Raw genomic sequence first — 22,202 nt, 5'->3', positions numbered from 1 at the left:
ATTTAACCGTGTGACCCAGGCGGCAATTCCTCTTATGTTCAACAAGACGGGTGTTCACACTTCTCTTTGTGGTACCGATGTAAACCTGTCCACAACTACAAGGAATTTTATATACCCCCGGTGTAGCCAAAGGGTGTCGTGCATCTTTCGCCGACCTTAAAAATTCTTTTATTTTCCTTATGGGTCTGAAAATAGTTTCCACCTCATACTTGCCTAAAACTTTCCCAATGCGGTCTGTGACCTTACTAATGAACGGAAAAAAACTTTGCCCTTGGACCACTGTTGTTCGTCGTTACTCCTTGTTAGAATAGCCATTCTTCACGAAAGTTGAGCTTAGATGTTCAATCTTATCTTTTAAATAAACAGGTTCACAAAGTTTGTACGCCCTGTCTACCAAAGTTTTCATTACACCTCTTTTTTGTCTAGAGTGGTGGTTTGATTCTTTGTGTAGATAACGATCAGTATGTGTGGACTTTCTATGCACCTTATGGCCCAACGTTCCGTCCCGTCGTTTAACCACAGACACATCCAGGAAGTTCAATTGCCCATTCCTTTCCGTCTCCATGGTGAATTGGATTTTCGGATTAATGCTGTTTAAATGTGCCAGGAAGGCATCCAACTCCTCTGCTCCGTGTGTCCATACTACGAACGTATCATCGACATAGCGATACCATCTGGCTGGTCTCTTACTGGCAGTCTGCAACGCCCGTTGTTCAAAAGTCTCCATAAATAAGTTAGCCACAGCAGGACTGAGAGGACTGCCCATAGCCACCCCGTTAATCTGTTCATAAAAGTTATTATTGTATTGAAAGTAGGTTGTGGTGAGGCAGTGTCGGAATAATGCCACAATATGGGTAGGAAAAATATCCGCTATGCGTAAGATAGCTTCGTTTACCGGAATCATGGTAAATAACGACACAACGTCAAAACTGACGAGGATATCATCCGGGCCCACGCTCGTTTCCTTTAACTTGTCAATTAAATGAGCTGAATTTTTAATATGACTGTCCGTCCTACCAACATAAGGCTGCAGCATTGAGGCAAGTTGTCTAGCTAACTCGTGTGTTGGTCCGCCTATAGCGCTGACAATTGGCCTCAACGGAATCCCAGGTTTATGAACTTTGGGTGAGCCATAAAGTGTAGGTGGGTACGCTTCTGTTTTACAAAGCAGCTTCTTATCGTCGGAGCCAAATGAAGACGCTTTCACCAGTTGATTTGTCATTCTTAAAATCTTACTAGTCGGATCTTTCTGGAGTTTTTTGTAGTTGGAGCAAACCAAAATATCATTGATTTTTCCATGATAGTCCTCACTGTTCAGTATGACGGTGGCATTACCCTTATCTGCATTAAGAACAATAATGTTTTTATCTGCATTTATATCCCTCAGCGCCTTCCTTTGAGCCTGCGACAAATTACTTTTAGGTGGCTAACATGTACGTAAAATCCTAGCCGTTTCCATCCTAATTACGTCAGCGGACTGCTGTGGCAGCTGACGGATACCGGCCTCAACATTTGCTGCAATATCCTCTGTGGGTACGTTTTGGGGCGTCACAGCAAAATTGCCTCCTTTCGCTAGTACAGAAATTTCAACTTTCGACAAATCTTTATCAGACAGGTTAATAACAGTTCGAGAATTGTCCTCAATTGAACCTCCAGAAATGTTCTTCTGTAACTGATTGAACTTCTTCTTCTGCCTATTTGCTGATATTTCTGCACTAACTTCCATAGTTTTGAATGTTAGACCGTCAATCTTATTCCAATCACCACACTGCATAGTATTACTAAGAAACAAAATGGAGTAATACTATGCTGTGTGGTGATTGGAATAAGATTGACGGTCTAACATTCAAAAGGTTTCTGAAAAAAGAGCACTTAGATAAATATAAAGCATGGTTATTTTTGTCTCCATCCAAAGAAGGTCTATTTTGCAAAGTGTGTCCTCTCTTTGCGCCTACTCTTAAGGGTGTGTATCATGTGGGAATGAAGCTAAACACATTAGTGACTGTACCTCTGACAAAATGTGCTAAGTTATTAGGTAAAGATGGTAACCTGGAAAACCACAGTAGAGCAGTATATCATCAGCAAGCTTTAGGACGTGCCAACGACTTTGATTTCTTACCAAAATCCAAATAAATCGATTGAAAATCAAGTTGACACCTACCGACTAAAGAAAATGAAAAAAAAAGAACAAAAACTGTTGTCATTTCCTTTGCAAAACGTCATATTTCTTGGAAGGCAGAACATACGTTTTAGAGGACATCGAGATGATGGCTCTGTTTTTTCTAACGATCCCGGACTATCAAATAAATGCAACTTTAAAGAGTTGATGAAATTTTGCGCCGAAGAATGTGGGGAAATTGAATTAGAAGCACAGTGTAGCTATGGTAATAAAAGATGCGCATTTTTAAGTAAAACTGTTCAAAATGAGTTGATTGAATGTTGTGGCGAAGAAATTATTTCTCAGATAGTAAATAGAATCGAAGAAAACAAATTCTACAGTACTGAGTTTGATGAGACAACTGACATCAACCACAAAACTTAGATGAAATTTTTTTAAAGATATGTTTATAAAGAGGTGATCAGAGAAGATTTCATAGGTTTCATTAATCCATGAGAGCCACAGACAAATCTGTGGAAACAAAACTTCAAAGCTGGATCCAAAAGTAATAAAAACGAAGATTTCTCTTCAACATTTGACGATGAAAATGATTAACTTGAGTCTTTTGAAGATGACTCTGATTCTAATAAATGTAACAAAGATAGAACAGATGAAGAGGATAAAGATCCCAGAATGACTGGAATACATTTAGGTAAAACTTTGATAAACCCTATGACACATGTTAATCTCGACCTTAGTAAATGTACTGGTATTGCAACCGATGGCTGCTCTGTCATGAGTTCCGAAATTGTTAGAGCAGTTGCCACAATAAAGAAAGAATGTAATAATGAAACAAGATCGGTAGAAATGCAGTTATCTGTAGTGTCGTTTCTTTAAAAAAAATTGAAAAAATTGCCTTGTGTCACATTTTTCAAGTGATACCTCCAGTGTAACAGCTACAACGCTTTTATATGCTATCAGTAATGGAGAATTTATCATAACTCTAGTGTGCCTTGCTGATGTGCTCTCTCAAACATTGTGCCTCTAATCCATTAAATTTCGGGCATGCAGCCGCGCAAATAAAATTTCTTCTAACTGATATTTCGGCCGCGTATCGTCCGGCCATCTTCAGAGCAAGTCACAAGACTGACGACAAGGTGCCAAGCCCGGCCTTATATGCTCCACCGCGGCGGTACTGCGCATGCGAGTCACAGATGCTGGTCGGCGGCAGAGACATACGCTTACAAATGCGCCGCCTGTGGACTGCTGCCTTGCTGAACGCTTCATCACTACCGAAGGAATTCATAAGGAGTTTAAAAGTACGAGGTGCAGTACCACCGAGATTTTATGGTCTTCCTAAAGTTCACAAGATGGCTAAGAATGAGCGTCTAGAGGACTTGTCTATAACGAGCATTACTGGTTCACCAACATATTTTTCTGCCAAATATTTAGCTTCCTTATTAAAACCATTGGTAGGAAAATGTAGTCACCAGATTCGTAATTCTATGGATTTTATTCAGAGACTTAGCAATGTCAGGCTAAATAGTATGGATGTGCTTGTTAGTTTTGATGTGGTATCATTATACACCAAGGTACCTTTAAGGGACTCTTTATCTCTTATCGGCCGATATTTTGATAAGAACATTACGGCCTTATTTAAACATGTGCTTTTATCATCTTATTTTCAGTTTAATGGTGAATTTTATGAGCAAATTGACGGTGTTGCCATGGGAAGCCCCCTCTCCCCCCCCGGTAGCTAATTTATTCATGGAAGACTTCGAGGACAAGGCACTGGACTCAGCATGTTTTAAACCTACGGTCTTCTGGAGGTACGTGGACGACACATTCGTGGTATGGCCCCATGATATGGATGAATTACATCGATTTATTGAGCATTTGAATTCCATCCATGCTAGCATTAAATTCACTACGGAAATAGAAAAAGACGGCTGCCTCCCCTTTTTGGATGTTGTCGTTCGCCGTAAAAGTGATGGCACATTAGGACATGCCATAAAAAATGGCTCTGAGCACTATGGGACTTAACTTCTATGGTCATCAGTCCCCTAGAACTTAGAACTACTTAAACCTAACTAACCTAAGGACAACACACAACACCCAGCCATCACGAGGCAGAGAAAATCCCTGACCCCGCCGAACATGCCATATATCGGAAACCAACGCACACAAATCTATATCTTCATGCCAGTAGCTGCCATCACCCTTCACAGACCATGGGTGTCCTTAAGACCTTAGTGCATCGGGAGCACTGTATATTCGATAAAGACTGTCTCCAAGGAGAGTTAACATACCTCAAGAGCATTTTTAAATCGAATGGATATTCCCCGAAACAAATTCGTAGAGCTTTCGATGTAAAACCTAAAAAGCAGGTGTGTGATGGGGAAGACGATAATAATATCTTCAGATCTAGTGCGTTTCTGCCGTATGTGGGTGCTCTATCTTCAAAGATAGGCCGTATTCTTGAGAAACACTGTGTTAAGATGAATTTCCGGCCCCCCACGAAGATTGCGGCTTTACTCGGCTCTGTGAAAGACGATTTACTGCTTCGTAAGGCGGGTGTGTACCAGATTCCTTGCGGAAACTGAGAGCAGTCATACATAGGTCAAACAACACGCACCGTTCATGCGAGGTATGTGGAGCACCGAAGATATACACGCTTATTACAACCAGACAAGTCAGCTGTGGCCGAACATTGTATGGATACAGGTCATTCCATGAATTACAGTGATGTGAAGATTTTAACATCCACCTCTTCTTTTTGGGAATCTATATTCAAGGAAGCTATAGAAATTCGATTAGCTAACAATTTAATAAACAGAGATAATGCTTTTAATTTGGACAAAACATGGAATCCGGCTCTTGGAGTAATTAAATTGCACAGAAGTCGTCATCGTGTCACCGCCGCCGATCAAAAATCGATAAGCAAATCGAATGTCTATACGCCTTCGCCATCGCCGCCGCCGCCGCCGCCGCCGCCGCCGTCGCCGTCGCCTTCACCGTCACCATCTCCGGCGCCGACTGCTGCGTCCACGCCGGGACCTGCAACTTCCCGCCACCTCCCTATAGCTCCCGTCCCTCATATCACCACCCACCCTTGTGCCGCGGTTAAGCGCCCTAGTGGCACCACCACCACCTCCTCTGCTCCCAAAAAAGGCCCCACCCCGTCCTCTTCCCCCCCCCCCCCCAGGATGCCATGGATGTTTCCCCGCCTGGCCCTGCTCCCGCCGCTTCCTCCTCCACCTCCCCCCCTCTTTATACAAATACCTCCTCTCCCGTCCCGATCCTTTCCTTCTTGAGGCCCGGAATCTCTTCCTCCTCCTCCGCCAACACTTCCCTGATGCTCCCATCTCTCTCCTCACTCCCAGAGGGGATTCCATTCTCATTTCCTCTCCCAGCGCTACCCTCCATACTGACATCCTCTCCCGCCTCCCTGTCACCCGTTTTGGCCCCCATACTTCCCTCACCCCTGCTCCTTCTCCATCTCCCACCGGCCGACCCCAAAAACCTGGGTGACCCACCAACCCTCACTGCCGTGATCACTCGGCTCAGTCCGTCGATCATGGAGGAGGAGGTGTTGGCGGAGCTCAAGGCCCATCCCACGCTGGAGGTGTGCGCAGTCCGCCGCATTTTCAACTCGGCCGGCCCCACCCGCCTTATGCGGGTTTTCTCCGAGGACGCCCCATCCATTGACCATCTCCTGATGGAGGGTGCCGTCCTCTTCCACCAGCGCTACAAGGTCGACCCCTCCCGTTCCCCTCCTCAATCCCTGCACTGCCAGAGGTGTCTGCGCTATAATGCACACCCGACAGCCGAGTGCTGCGAGTCTCCCACCTGCCTGCAATGTAGACAAGCGCACTTCCTCTGGCAGTGCCCAAACCTCCAATCCCCTCCCTCCTGCAATACCTGCAATCTTTCCCATCCCACCTACTTCCAAAAGTGTAAAGCCTGACCCCCTCCGACCACTCCTGAACTGACCGTACCTGTCCGTCCTCTGGACGCCCCCACCCCTCCTGGCAATTCCCTTCATCCCCACCCCCACTGTTGAGGACATCATCAGGTTCCTCACCATTGTCCTACAAAACGTCCACCCTTTCCAGCGCCCTCACACCCTCCAACAGGTCTCCCTCGCCGCCCGTTCCATTTTCCACTTGAAAATGTATTCCACCTACTCTAACAACCAGGCCCATTTCATCTACTCCCGTCTTGACACCCTTGTCTAAAACCCTGTCATGGCGCGGCAGCACTGTATCCTTTTCAACAACATCCGCTCCCTTCCCGCCAACAAGAACCTCTTCCTGCACACCTTTGCCACCCACCACGTGGATACCTTCCTCCTCAATGAAACTTTCCTCAAACCCCACCACACCGTCCGCACGTCGCCCTACCTCCTTCACTGCTCTGATAATCCCCTCCCGATTGCGCGTGGCAGAGATGCCATTGGTCACCACCGCCAGATCCCAGTTCGGCTCCAACCTCTCCTTCCTGACCCCACCGAACACCTGATCCTTAGTCTCTTCTTCCCTGGCCTTACCGTCACCTGCGCCACCATCTATGTCTACCCTACCGTCCCTATTCCCTTCGACTTCTTCTCCCACATTGACCGTACCTTCTCCTCCTACGTGATCGCCGCCGACCTCAACATCCATAGTCGTTCCGCCGCCCAGTTACGGCGGTGGCATCGGTTCCTTTCCTCCCTTCAAGGGGACCTCATCCCCATCCCCCAGCACACCCGTCCCGAATCCAACTCCACTCACGATGTTATCCTTTCCTCCCCTAACCTCCTTGGCCGCATAACGATGTATGTACTGCAGCCTATTGGTAGCGACCATCTCCCTGTCCTCCTCACCATTTCCAACGGTCGTCGCCCCCACCCCAACCCTCGTAATGACCCTCCCCCAAAGTACATCCATGACTATTCCCGCGCCAACTGGAATGCCTACCGGGATACCCTGTCCATCCAGGTCGATAGCCACCCCTTCACCTACCGCCACCCTTACGATGTAACCCTGCCGCATCCTTTCTCCAGCAGACCTTGTCTGAGACCGTGGAGGCCCATGTCCCTACTGTCACCATCCACCCCCACCATCCTACCTTACCCCCACAGGCCGTCCTCCTCCTCCGTGAATCCCGTCGTCCCTACCATGCCTTCCTCCACACGCGTGACCCGGACACACTCCGACGCCACCGGCAACTCCAGCGACACATTCGAAATTCGCTCGCGGCTAAGAAAAGCCGGGACTGGCAACAGACCTGCACCCGTTTAAATGCTACCCTGCCTATAAACTCGTCCAAGTTTTGGTCAGCCTTTCGTCACCTTACCGGAACTAAACCCTCCCCCAACTATCCTCTCCTCCACACTCTTAGTAAGGCCAATCACTTTGCCTCTTACCTCTCTGATGTCTTTTCCATCCCTGATGATCCCCAGTTGGATTACTCTCTCTTCCCGGATGTCCACGATAGAACTGACACCTCTGTCCCTCCCCTAGCACCTGGTTTCCAATACTTGGACAACATTGCACACACGGAACTAAATGCCCCTATCACTACACAGGATCTCATTGCTACACTCCGCACGAAACGCAACACCACTCCTAGTCACGATCGTGTCATCTGCCGTCACCTTTGTGAAGCTCCTGTCTCTTTCCTCTCCACCCTGGCCAGGCTTTACAATGTAGTCCTGTCCATGGGTTACTACCCCAACCTGTGGAAAACCTCCCGTATCCTGATGTTCCTTAAACCTGGCAAACCGCCGTCCGCCATCTCCTCCTACTGTCCCATCAGCCTTACCTCGGTCTTCAGCAAGGTCCTGGAATCTATCCTCACCCGCCGCATCCACTAGCATCTCCGCCAGCACCGTCTCCCCTCCCCCACCTCCTCCTTTTCCTTGAGAGGATACGGATCCTGTACACCTCCCACAAACTCGATCCTACTCACTCACTTGTCTCGCCCATCCTCCCCCGCCCCCACCCGCTGCTGCGCCTGTATTCCCAAGTCCCACCTAGTCTCCATCTCTATACCCTCCTTACCCTCTCCCATGTTGGCTTACGCCAGCCTCCCCTCCCGGATGATGTCCTCCTCCCCTCCACATACCCCTCCTACCAACTTTCATCCTCCTTCCCTCTTCCTGTCTCTGTTGCTTTGGGCACCCTCCCTCTCTTTCTCCCCACTCCTCCCTTGGACTTCCCCTCCCCTGTCCCTCTACTCCTCCTCCCATCTCCTCAGCCATTGGCGTCTTTGTTCTCCCCTCTCCACCCCCCCCCCCCTCCTCTTGGCAGGTCCCCATACTCGCACACGCTACATGGACTTTCGCGCGCTGGAGATCACCATCGCACTCCATCGTTCAGCTGTGCCATCGTCGTCTTCAGTGTTTGTGCGTCGTATCAACAGTTTCAAGTGTGGATTATCGTCGAGTGTGAACGGCTCCGTGTTTGTCTTTCTGTGTCAACTGTTTTCTTGCCCACCGTTCTGTAACGTATGTATAATCTTTCTGTATTTCCTCATTGTGTATCCTCTGGCTGAAGAGCAGCATGCCTGTTGACAGCCTGCCTGTTGTACAGGTTTTAAAATTACAATAAAGAAAAAAAAAAACATGTCGTCAGTCTTGCGACTTGATCTGAAGATGGCCGGACGATACGTGGCCGAAATATCAGTAGAAGAAATTTTATTTGCGCGGCTGCATGCCCGAAATTTAATGGATTACTCATTACGCCGCGAGAAGTTGAAAATGCACATTGTGCCTCTAGTAGATTTTTCCAAAAAGAAACTATTGATGTTACAGACGCTACTGACACTGTAAACGACACTTCATCAGTCTTAAAAACAAAGGGAGATAATGCAGTTGCAGACTTCAGTCTTCTTTATGATGAAGCCAAGAGAATCGCAGATATTGTTGGAAGCACCATCCAAACACCCAGAATTACATCTCGCCAAATAAACAGATCTAACGCTGTTCCATCGAGTCCAGAAAGTTATTTTAGGGTTATTGTCTTCATCCCCATTCTCGACATAATTAGCAACGACATTGAAAGTTGATTCTCTAAAAACATTCTAATTCTCTTCAACATAACTCACTTGTACCAGAAGTCTGTTGTTCGTCGACAAGGTCCATAGAGTCACTGATTAGGGATATGGAAACAGTGGCTAGAAGTATTATAAACTGGTTGGAAGGGATGAAAGTGACTGCATCTCTAATTTGAGGGCAGAAGTCAAGTTGTGGGTGACAAAATGGAAAAGGAAAGATGCAAAGAAAACACTTCTACCAAGCTCTGCAGTTGAGTGTTTGCAGTTTTGTATTACAGACATGTCCCCCTTGATTGCATCTTTAATGTTGATCCTTTCTTATCTTCCTGTCTCAAGTGCAACAGGCAAAAGATCTTTCTCTACACTGAAATTGATAAAGACTTGGTTAAGAAATCGTTGTGGCAAAACCGCTTAACTGGGCCATCTTCATTATACGTACATAGGGACATTGTTATTAACAATTAAAAATCATAGATAGATTTATTGCAATGGGTGGAAAGAGGAGAAGATGTATGCTTTCTGAGGTACAGATGTAACGCCAGCTGATTAGAAAAGATAGAGTAATTTTGCTCTTATATAAGAACTGTAAGAACAGCAAACTACTTGTTAATATGCATAAAACGGATCAAATAGGTACTTTACAAATAGAGAGCCAATACAAAAATTGTTAATGTAACTTCATCCTAAATTTAAATCACTCTCTACACAGAAATATATCATATTATATTCAAAATTATTGTTTTATATCTCTTACATAAATTTGTAATGACTATTGCTCATACTACTTTTTTCAGAACTATAGTTCAATTCTTATATCTTGGCGGCTCGCGCTTGCCCGCCCATATGCGGGAGATTGATGCGTTGCCAGTTGCAAACGACAAGAGAATCAGCGCCATAGTATAGTGTAGTTTGCAAACTTACGTTTAGGGGGGAGCGCACAGTTTATGAAGTAAAGCCACCACGACCGCATCAACCCTTTCGCTGCTACAGAGACGTGCTCCCCCCATTCCGCGCTGTGCGCGATTTTGTCATCACTGCACTGCTCGCCTATGCTGACACATGGTGTTCCGACTGCTTTGACACACCTTCATTTGATTTCAAAAAACGATTTGGCCCAAAAATTTGATTTTTACACATCCTCTTGCCTGATACCTTCCCCCCATAAATGACTTGATTTGTTTCGATGTTCAACGCAGCTATTGTGCAGTGTTAAATGTAGAAAATTTTGAAGAGTTTGCAGAGGTAAACGTCCATAGCGTATACTTTCCGTATGGTCGATTTTAGTCGCCACAATATTGAGAATGAAATGTGGACAAGATACCTAAATTACATATAAAATTTACTGTATTACAATATCTCATTTAATTTAAGTACCACATAGGTGTCGTATATAATAATGAGAAGTATTCCATTTTTTCAAGACTGTAATAAAAGTTTTATTTATACCAGAGTCATTTAGATTTTTTCTAAAAAGTTCTGATTAAGACAAAGTTGGCGAAGTACACTAAACTGAATTGTGGACGTAATAAAACATAGAAACTAAAATATATTGTCAGTGAGGCGTCATGCGGAAACAATTTGGGTTTGTCACAATGGACAGCAAATACTTGCCAAAACATGGATCAGTTGACGAAAACATTGAATATTATGATGTTGCCAAAGCAGCGAAGCAACGATAGCGTCAGACAATCAAGTAGCTCGGCAACGTAAGAGCAGAAATTATGCTCTAAATAATACCTTTAATACTGTCGCAAAGGAATATATTCAATATGAATAGTAAAACAGCGACTGCGGAAGAGAAGATATAAAACAAAAGAGATAACATGAGTATTGTATGTGTGCCTCTTCATTGCTTTTAATTGCTGTGAAAAGAAATATTGGAGGACAAAATTAGAAAAACTGCAAACTTATTATGATTACAATGAACAGACAAAGCACCAGAAATTTCAAAAAATTTCATTCAAACGAATAAAATAACATGAAGTAAGACACTTCGAGATTGTTTTTAAATAAAGAAAATATCGAGATTGTCTTTAAATAAAGAAAATATTAAGACCTGAACAAGGATTGAACTCAGAACCTTTTGCTGAGCAGTCTTACACCTGAACCATGATGCTAACGCTATTTGTCATTCTAAAGAATTCCTGGAGCACTCTAATATATCACGCAAAATACCGGCAAACACTGTTGGTATGACTTTGAATTACTTACATTTCATCGAAGTACAATAGGAAATAAACAATTACCGCTGTTCTTTATTGCGAAAAAGAGGTTTGTGAGAATGATACAAACACCTTTCCTTGCTATCGCCTGAATTAGGAGGCTTATTGCTTGTTTGGGTTAATTAATTAATAGAATATGAAGCAATTGGTATAAAGAATGATTTTTCCAAACTTTCTATAAAATAAAGTCTGTTATCAAGACATTGCTTTTGTTCAATTACTTTATTTATGACTTTCCTAAAACTGAAGACACTCATCCCTGCTCTGCACTGCAGTCGAGCTCTGTCAGCGTCGTTATCAGTTCATTGGATAACTGTGTTCTGTGTCATCAGTTGTGCAGAACGAACCTAAACTCGGTCGTCGTCGTAAATAACGCGCACTATAACATCATTCTCAACTGTTTACAAATTGAAAACTTAAAAAAAAAACTATGAATTTATTTGCGGTTTTACTAATATTGTTTTAATATAAAGTATTTGTATTTACAAAACGCTTATGTAACTTGATAATTTCCAGTTAACAACTATGTAAACACCTATGTAACGACTTCGAGAGCCAGACACTTGAAGAAATTTTAGACATCCATATCCCCAAAATAAAGCAAGTCTTTCCTGCATCTTTGATATGTTTTTTAAGTCTCAAAAAGCTTGAACTGCTACATTTTAAAGACCTTTTTTCTGGGGAACACCCCCAAGTTCTCTTTCTCTTCGAGGCAACGCCCCCCCCTCCCCCTATAAAATTTCTTTAATCTGACACTGCTTCAAAGAGACAATAGAAATTGGCGTAACAAACAACCTCATCAAAAGGGATACTGGTCACCAACTTAGCAAGGCCTGGAAACCAGTACTAAGTTCTATCAAGGAGCATGAGATCATTTGTCCTCCACGGCTGCCGAAGTGATACTGCGGCTCTCCACTTCTCACCCTCCCCCTCCCCCCCCTCCGCCACCGCTACCACAGCCTCCGCATCTCGACACATGAAATCGCACCTAGACCCGCGAGGGGTAAATAATAGTGGCAGGGAGAGGACAGACCATTGCATAAGCACCAACGGATGATGGCTCAATGGTTATTCGCCAACATGTCTTGGGGATTCGACGATCGTATCCGGCTGGACACCAGCTGTTTGTCTGCGCATGTAAATCTCATCTAACCATTTCCATCAAATTTGGCTAATTCATTTGTGGTGTTTATCTCCCGTTAAAGTGTATATACGAAAAGACCGCTTGCAGAATCGCGGTTTGGAGGGGTTTTGGTGCTCGGTTACTATCTGGGGCAGGAACATGGGGTAAAAAGTTTTTGATTTAGCCCAGACCAGAGGCCATTTGTGTAGCCATTACTGTAGCTATGTTACAGTATATTAAACAATGTTTGAACAACGAACCGGAGCTGGCGCCCAGGCAAATTGTGCGAATCGATAAATTTCTTTACAAAAGATTTTAATTGGACTGATATTAATGCTCAGGTAATAGTACCATTTGTATGTGCCCGTTCTGGTTTTACGTGCGGAAAAAGTCAGTCTCAATCAGATTTTACATCCAAAAAGTCACCCTTAAATGGATTCACACTGAGGGTGACAATTAGTTTAAATTTGGTCCATCGATGTACCTGACCTTGGTCTAAGACAAGTTTTAACGGTTTGGAAAAAAGTTGTACATTTGGAGTTCATGTGCAAAAACACATTTTGCTTGGAGGTTTTTGAAGTGCGCCACTTCTGTACTTTAAATTTGTAGAAATGGGTTCAAACCTAGCACAGTGGTAGATAAATAGATGAAGTCGGAACGAAATTTTTTCATACAATAGTCTGTATCTGTTGTAGACATATGATGGTTAAAATTCGCTCTTAATGTGGCACATAACATTCGTTCGTACGAGAATTGAATGTGCAGAAACGGTTTAAAGCGAATCAAATAAATAAGGAAGTGCATTTTTACGAGGAAATTGAAACTTGCTTTCAAAAATCTAGCTTTATTCATATTTTTCGTGGAAAAATCACGTTTTATATGAGTTTTTTCTACTCGTGCCACTATTCAGTTTCTGACTTGTTCGAATGAGTACTAGTTTTGTAAGAAGTCCTGTTGTTTTGTGAATGCCTTATCTATTGCTACAAGATACCGGTCAAACGTTGCATATAAAAACCACGTAAAATGCGTCTTTACACGAACCGCACGTGTTGAGAATGTTTAAAGTGACACAGATGATAACAAAAAATATATTCCTACGATAATTACAAGACTCGTTTGCAAAAAGTTTCATTATTTGGGTTTCACGTACTAAAAATCACACGTTTCCACATGGAACTGTGTTTTGTAGCAATGTGTTGCATTTTAATCGCTGCATTTGGATATAATTAAAAAAACTAATTATTACAGTTGATTATTGTGTCGTTCTTCATACGTTAAATATTTTATTCGCCAGTGACTTAAAATCGTTGATACAACTTTGGATGTCGGAAACAGTGCATGTACCAAACCAGAATTATGCCTAGCCCTGCACAAAAGATGAACTGTTCGACAGAGTATTTAAAGCTTTATCGATGACCACGCAAAAACGAAACCTGAAAAGTGTTATAAAAATAAGTGTCAGAATAAATGTCAACTTATTTACAAGCGACAAAAAATGTTTTACTTCATTTGTTAAAAAAACTAGTATGCTATTTTGTAGAAAATTTATTCTCGGACACAATAAGCCTAAGTTCGTAATCTTTCGCAAAGGACTGAAAAGTTGATCTATTTTGACATGCATACACTTATTGTGCTTATTTCAAGCAATCACACTGAAATGGGATAGGTTGTAGCACCATTTCGCGCCGGCATTATTCACGTAAGTTTTCTACAGGCAGTCACTTAATTTTCAATTTTTGTTATTCCATACTTTAAATAAACAGTGACAAGAATTTTTAAGGTAAGAGATAATAACAACATGTTTATTATTTGTTGTGCAAATCGCTTAGCTTGCGATATAATGCAGTTTTAAGTAAGCTGATCTATATAATATGATAAGTTGGTAGCGTCTTTCCATTAGTTTAATAAGCACAACAGACATCCATAACAGAGACTTTAATCATAAATATTTTTTGTCACTAACGTTCATTGTAATATGTATGTGTTTGATTGCCAATGAATATGCAACGTGTAATGTTTGTGTCATGTGAATTTACTGTGTAACGTGTTGTTGAGCAAATGACTTAATCTTCAAAACCAATATGCAGTGTCCATAATGAAATCAATCCCTTTGAAATTTACCCAGTGTCTTGAACACCAAGTTCTATGGCCGTATACAATAAACTGATAAAATTCCCTGCATAATTAAACAATAAAAAAATTCTTCTTAGCTGTAGAGTCGCAATGGATGTAATTTTCGTAGTCCATTCTCTCCACAATAGGCATAGAAAGTATTCAGTTTGCCACAGTACAGTGCAATGCAAGTCGTAAAATGTCAGTAGATGAACTGATAAATGAATTACCTGTTAAATGTTCAGTAAAAATACTGGATATTGGCTCAGTGCTATGCAATGCTGCCCACATTTAAAGTGTTACGAACATTGATACTCTTCTGATTCTGGCACGTTAATATTTTTTCTGATTGAAAAATGAGTTCTTTTAGAGAACTATTAATTGAATTTAAATAAATATGACTTGTAAGGGGATGAGGTACTGATAAGGGAATATGCTAACACCGAATGCTTCAGTTTGAAAATTGTATTCAAAATAATGTTTCTCCTTCACAAAATCTGATGCGGAACATTTTACATTACCTTTATAATCAGTGAACTTCTTAACTGTTCTACAATTCTCACTTACTGTCATAATTAAAAGCAGTTGGATTGTTACATGAGGAAAAGTATGACATAGCTTGACAAAATAGATTCCAAAATTTAACTTCTGTGTATCAGGATTACAAAACATAAAAAATATTACATATCGGATACTCCTAATCAACCTCCACATTAAATCTGATGGAAAATACCTGGTTCCTACATTCAAGGGTCAATCGAAATCCACAGGCCGCATTGCTGCATACTTAAGACTTTATGTACAAAATTCCATTACCTTACAAGTTTGTTCCAGTTGCTTTCCCTCTAAGTTACAGTCTCAATTGATTACTCTTCTCTAATTGCCTTGGACAATGGTCAATATTTGTTAACGATCAGTATCTCTTCAATTCTTAAAATCTTATAGCTCTACAAATTAATTATACACACCTTACATTTTTATAGAAATAACTATGATGTAACATGTACTGGCTCTGTGTGAGCACAGACAATATTATTCATCACTTTGTTTTATAAAAACTGTATTATGTGGCATCCATAGACCAACAACTAAATTCTCATACCCAGCCATTAGCTATAAGTCTTACATCCTATCTATCAAAGTGCAATGGCAACTGCTTTTGCACGCCACACACTCCTCCTTACAATCGATTCTGCCACTCAAGCAACATCTTTGGTTCAGTGGAGTCAAAGATACAATCTCTTCTACGTATGATAACCGTTTCAGGTCATTTTTCATAAATTACATTACAAAATCGGGCTCCACATACGTGTGGACTCCTCACATAACCATCCAGAGGGGTGTGTTAAGTTAGTCATAGGGTTTGGATTTGCACTGGACACCAAATGTAGGGCAAATTTTTACATCAGTATTTACAATATGACTAACTGGTATTACATAATCATTACAATATAACCCTAAAGAGAGTACAAATCATTGAGCTCTTGAGAAAACTGGTGCTATTGTGTATAAGTAGTAAAGTCTGGTCTTATTACATAGAAAATGTTATAAATTCATGTTGCTAGAATATGCATTACATTAGTGAAACTAAGAGTAAAGTATATCCATAGCTGTCAAGAAAATAATGGGAAAATGGTTAAGGAAAGGTTGTTGCATTGATGAAGCTTATAACCAGGTAGAAGGGGCTGAATTATAAAGTCCAAGTGTTTGCGATCTCATATCTGAGTATTAACTGTAGTAGCTTAAAATGTGGAAGAAATCAGCTTTGTGGCTCAGCATGGCGTAGTTTAACATGGCATAAACATCAAAGCTTAGAAAGTATCATACAATATTCATTCCCTAACTTTATATGGCACTCAGAAACCCATGTAAAATTCGTAATGAGAATATGTAGCTCAATATGGCTATTACAAGAACAACATGCATAAATAGCAGAATTATGTAAAAGTACAGCACTGTATGGCCTGTAAGAGTACATATTAGACAAATAGCATCATAAAATCAAATCATGGAATTTGTGTGAGAAAAATACAATGTTTATAGGTTGTATAGCTCCCTTGGGGCTTAATAAATTTTAATCTATTAAGTGACCTATATCTTTAACAATACGCATATCTGCATATCTACTGAAGAGGATTTGGGAATGGTTGATAAGGACAGCGGACTTTATCTGTAAACAAAATGATTTACAGTCAATTGTCATTCATCTTGAGTCAAGGATTGCTATGGCCAAAGCAAAGAAGAAATGTGATTATAGTATATGCAAGCACAAAGCAAGAGTACTAAGTGCATTATAGCTTACTGACTAGGTAAATGTAATATATCACAGAAAATCATGAGATAAACACGCAAAGATGAGGGTGAATTGCAGAAATAGTGGTACCCGAAAATGTGATTATTAACATAGAAAAAAGAAAGCAGTCATGCATTCTAACAAAATAATGCAATCTCATATGGAATGGTGAAAACATGTTTTAGGTGCAAAGCATTTGTGACACTTTCAATCATGTGACACAAGGTAAGGACGGTATTACACTATCATATTTCTTTGACAAAGAAGTATGATCAAATATTTGTCATATTTCTTTGACAAAGATATTTGACGTGGCGCTAAAAGGAGCTAATACATATTTTTCGTCAAATTTCAAAATGGCGGATAACAACTTGTTATAATGCGAAGCAGTTGCTAGTACCATAATTGCTTTGTGTGTGTGTATTTGGAAGAAAAGTGGTGGAATAACGGGAAACATTCTTGGATAAAGAAAATGAAAACATTCAGAAAAATTTCATATGAAAGCCGCAAGTGGAGGACGTCAACACTTACATATAAATTACTTGCGAATGTATTTCAGTATTTCCTTAAAAAGTGGCTTCTCGTATTACAAAACAGAATACTCTCTTGAGAAATGCTGTATCCGCAGAAGACACTGTGACACTGGGATTTCTTGATACAGGGGAGAGCTCTCGCATTTACAACACAGCACTCGAATATCACACCGCACATTAACAAAAATAATTCCAGAATCGTGTGATGCTGAAGGGGGAATAAGTAAAGGTAAATGAATGTTTTGTACACTGTATGGGTAATAACAACTATTTACATTTTTGAACAATTTAATTAATGGGATTATTGTTTCAACATTTACAAAATTGATAAAAAATACAAAACAGATGAAGCGCTTTTTGACTTGTGGCTTCCAGAGTTCAAAAATAGACGAAGTAGAATGGAAAGCTAAGAAAGGTTTTTTTTATTTTAGAGTGTGACCACATCCTTTATTCTGACGTGCTGAAAAGCTGTCTGGACGTTTCCAAATGTAGAGGTGGATGCCTCTAGTTGTGATTGTGGACTTACGTCGCCTGCTGCATATTCCACCTGCCCATCAATACGCAATTAATAGCATGCACAATGCCCCTTGCTCACCCCTCCACCCAAGTCGAAGCAAGTTTGAGTCGAAGGAACACACCAACTTTGAAGCCATGTTTACAAACACACTACAGAGACGTCAAATAGCTGTAATGACGCCAACACCCCAAGTGCTTACATTTCACATTGCAGTGAAGAGAAGACGAACGACTTTTCTGATCAAATCTACAGTGAGGCCCTAGACTTGATCATATTTATTTGAAGACAGGCGAGATTTGACAAAGTTCCCTATTACGCCATCAAATTTCTTTGACATAAATATTTGACATATCAGCTTTGACAAAGAAATATGACTGTGTAATATTGGCCTAAGACAGATTTTCCTATAAAGGACACAACATACATATTAAAATTAGACAATATAATTACAGAAAAATAATCAATATATTAATATAATTCTCATTATTGGAGTGCAGCTACACAAAATGCAGAGATAAAATATCCTTCGTGCTAAATCTTTATAGGTAATCTGCCTAATTTAGCTAATACACTAACAGGAAAATGTTTATAAAGGCCTGACAGGATACAGTGTGAGAAGTGTCACTGATGTTTAGTATTCCATATAAGTTGCTTATTTCATGCTTTCTATGTAATGCCTTTTCTGGGCACTGTTACAGGTGGCACATTTCACATTTTCATGTACTTCTATTGAAGAGCATAATGGCTCATTTGGATACAATGAGACTTCAGTACACTGGTTCTGCAAAATATGCGAAAGGGATGAGTATATGCTTGGACATGAGTTACAGGGAACACTGATTTCTTAAATCTACATAGGTGAAAGCAAGTAAACTAGTGACATCATCAAGTGCAAGAGATATATGGCAAATTAGAGTACAAGACAGGGCATAAATGAAACATAGCGACACCATAAAGTATAAAGAGTGACTAACCTAACAATAACTGTAATAATAGATCATCAATCAATAGCATAAATTTCTGTAGTGATAGTAACTTGCATAAGACGCGTAATAATAGCAAACTGGAGTAGCACAGTGCCATACAAAAATAACACATCACATGGTACCAGTAAAGACAAAATAGCATCAGAAATAAATGAACATAAGATATACAGAGGCTGTATACCAAAGGACACAAATTCTTATTTTGAATAAAGAATGAATTACCATTTGCCGTTGGTGCCTCTTTTAGTTGTTGTTTCCGTACAGAAGTGTATGAAAACAGAAAAAGGTGCATGGCCTATCCTTAAGGTAAGAGAACCGACCTGCAAGATTCCCCTACCGATCACATCGCCACCTAATAAAATGCTGAATAATCAAGGAGCCGCGAAAACAAGGTACCAATAGAATTTGTATGACCTTGGGAAATGTATTAGGTAAAAGGTCTGGTGTGTTTTATAGGTATGTGGACTCGCATGTAGCACCAAAATAAGCATAACTTGACATTTACTGGTAATGCAAATAACAACTTCCAAAAGACAAATTCCAAATATAATATTTCCTGAAAAGTACCAAAATATTTTAAATACAAGCTGAAAGGCGGAAAATAACTTGTTGCTGTATGTGATCATCAAAATTCTATCTAACCACGTTAAATGAACCAAAGCAAAACTTATTATATGAAGTTTTTTAAGTTGCTGAGGTGATGACTGTCTCAAGATTTATTCATCCGTAAAATTTCAATATGAACCACATTGGGAGGGAGACGATTACGTATCCTAAAAGGTCCAGAATATAAAAGTTCATATTTACTGCAACGACGTTTTTCTCTGTTGGATAGGTAGTGAATGCATACCAACACTTTCTGTCCTATGCAAAATTCCTGGCGGTGACTCACCTTTTTTTGTTGACGTCTGTGGCGCTGTGCTGCAAGCTTTGTTAAGTGCGTTGTCTGTAATTTGATGGTAACGTAATATTCTTGTGGTGGGAAAAGAAACAATTTCACGAATTTTATTAGGTGGATGTATACTTTTCAACACAATATATATGGCGACAGCAGGGTGGAGTTGCTTGGTATGGAATTGATGGCGTACTGAAAATCTGGAATGTACTTCTACCAATCAACATGTTTTTGTGGCAGCAGATACAACAGTTTTCTAGTCTAGTGAAGCGCTGTGATGGGTTGGAAGAAGCATGGTGTCTGGAGATAAAAATGGGTGTAATATTTCTAGCTTACAGTGTATGTTCCCTTAATACTGCTCGAAATTGCGGTACATTGTCGGAGATTACCTTCTGAACATGCCCAACAAGAACCAAAAAATGTTTAGTAAAAAGCATTAGAAACAGTTCTAACGGTGGCTTTTCATAACAGAGTGAAAAATACAAATTTCGAGGTTACTTCTACAGCAACGGGTATGTAACAGAAACCTTTAGATCAGCAGCTATCATATTTCTTAATTTCGTGGATAAAATGGGGTAGAGAGGGACAATGTGAGATACTGTAGAAGATTTAGCTGTTCGACAAATTTTGCAAGTTGCCAAAAGTCGTCGAATACAGTTTTCTATATTTGTGAAATAACAGTTGTGTCATGGGATCAAATAGCATTTGCGATGAATATAATGCGTGTACCTCAATTCATTTACGAGTTCTTCAGGCATTCAGAGAGTCCAGTCAGGGGAACGCGGCGAAACACAATATAATACGGTGCAGTAAGATCTGGTTGTTGTTTGGCTCGTGTCGCACCCCAGAAGTTTGATCTCTTTTCATCCGTAGTCTTCGCTTTGTTCTCTGGCGATGTCTTTTAATGGTGCTGATATAAAATTTTAAAAAGCTACCAGTTTAATGTAAGAAGGCTGGAATTGTTTTGACAGAAATGAGCGGCGATTTCTTGCAGGTTCTGCTCAGAGAGAGTGGAAGTGCATCTGCTACAGTGTTCTGGGTTCCTGAGATGTGGACAATTGTGAAATCAAATTCTGAAAATAAAGTTTCCAACGACTAAATCTGTCATGTATGAGTTTAGCTGATAAAAGAAACTGAACAGCTCTGTGATCTGTGTAAACTGTTGTCTGTCTGCCGTAGAGAAAGTGACGAAACTTAATGAAGGGCCAAACAACATATAATGTTTCGAGTTCGGTGATACAATTAATTTCTTTCAGTCGATGTGAGGATCCGACTGGGAAAGGAGATGTTTTTCGTAACAGTTGTACCATTTTCTACTATTTCCTGAAAAACAAGGACACCAAGTGTAGTCTTGGACTGTCTGTAGTAATCGAAAACTGTCTGGTCAGGATGTGATGCAAGTGGAACGCTAATAAAGCATTTTTTTAGACTGAGAAACTCGGTCTAAGCTACGTCATCCCACGACCAGATAGTATTTTTACAAGTAAGATGACACAATCCAGGGGTATATAGTGCTGAGTGGTGTATGAAACGGCGAAACAAATTAATCAAACCGAGGAAGCTGCGAAGTTGTTTTTTGGTAAACGGACATGAAATTTCACGGATGGCTTGTTGTTTGTCAGGATAGTTTGTAATGCTCTCTGCCGAAATTATGTGACCTAGGAATTTAATGGAAACCTTGCCAAAATGAGATTTACTGAGGTTCATGGTAACACCTTCCGTAAGAAAAGTTTGCAATAGCATGCGAAGAACAGAATTAATTATGTTCCGGCCAAGAAGGTTCTGTCATTAGAATGTCGTCAATCTATGTCGTGATTCTGTCTTTTAATTCATTTGGAAGAATAGTATTCATCGCACAGATGAATGCAGTGGTGATAATTGTTAAACCAAAAGACAATTTACACAACTGGTAGCAGTTACCGATACACAGAAAAGCAGTCTATTTTCTGCAAATATGATGCAGTTGAATTTGCCAGAATCCAGATGTTAGGTCCAAAGTAGAATAGACTGACATTTCGTGAAATTTTTGGGTAGAGCTCTTCCATCCTTTGCGGACGATCTATTTCAATAATGATGATTTCATTGATCTGACGTGAATCCAACACAAGACGAAGTGAGCCATCTTCTTTGTTAACAATATGAAGAGGGTTAATATATTGACTAACGGCTGCTTCAGTGATACCTTGGTCTAACGTAGCCTGAAGTTCTTGTTTGACTTGATCTCTGTAGATGAAAGGAATGGAATTAAGTATTGCCTTAAATGTATCATGTTGTTTTAATTGTAATTCAAAAACAAAACTGGACATGGTTCCTGTTACATTGTTAAATGCTTCAGAGTGCTGTAAAAGAATATTCTGCAACTGTTGGCGCTCATCGTCGACCGAA

This window comes from Schistocerca gregaria, chromosome 2 (assembly GCF_023897955.1).
Source record: "Schistocerca gregaria isolate iqSchGreg1 chromosome 2, iqSchGreg1.2, whole genome shotgun sequence".
NCBI classification, from domain to species: domain Eukaryota; kingdom Metazoa; phylum Arthropoda; class Insecta; order Orthoptera; family Acrididae; genus Schistocerca; species Schistocerca gregaria.
The sequence above is the reverse complement of the archived record's forward strand: the minus strand, read 5'-3'. Positions refer to the sequence as shown.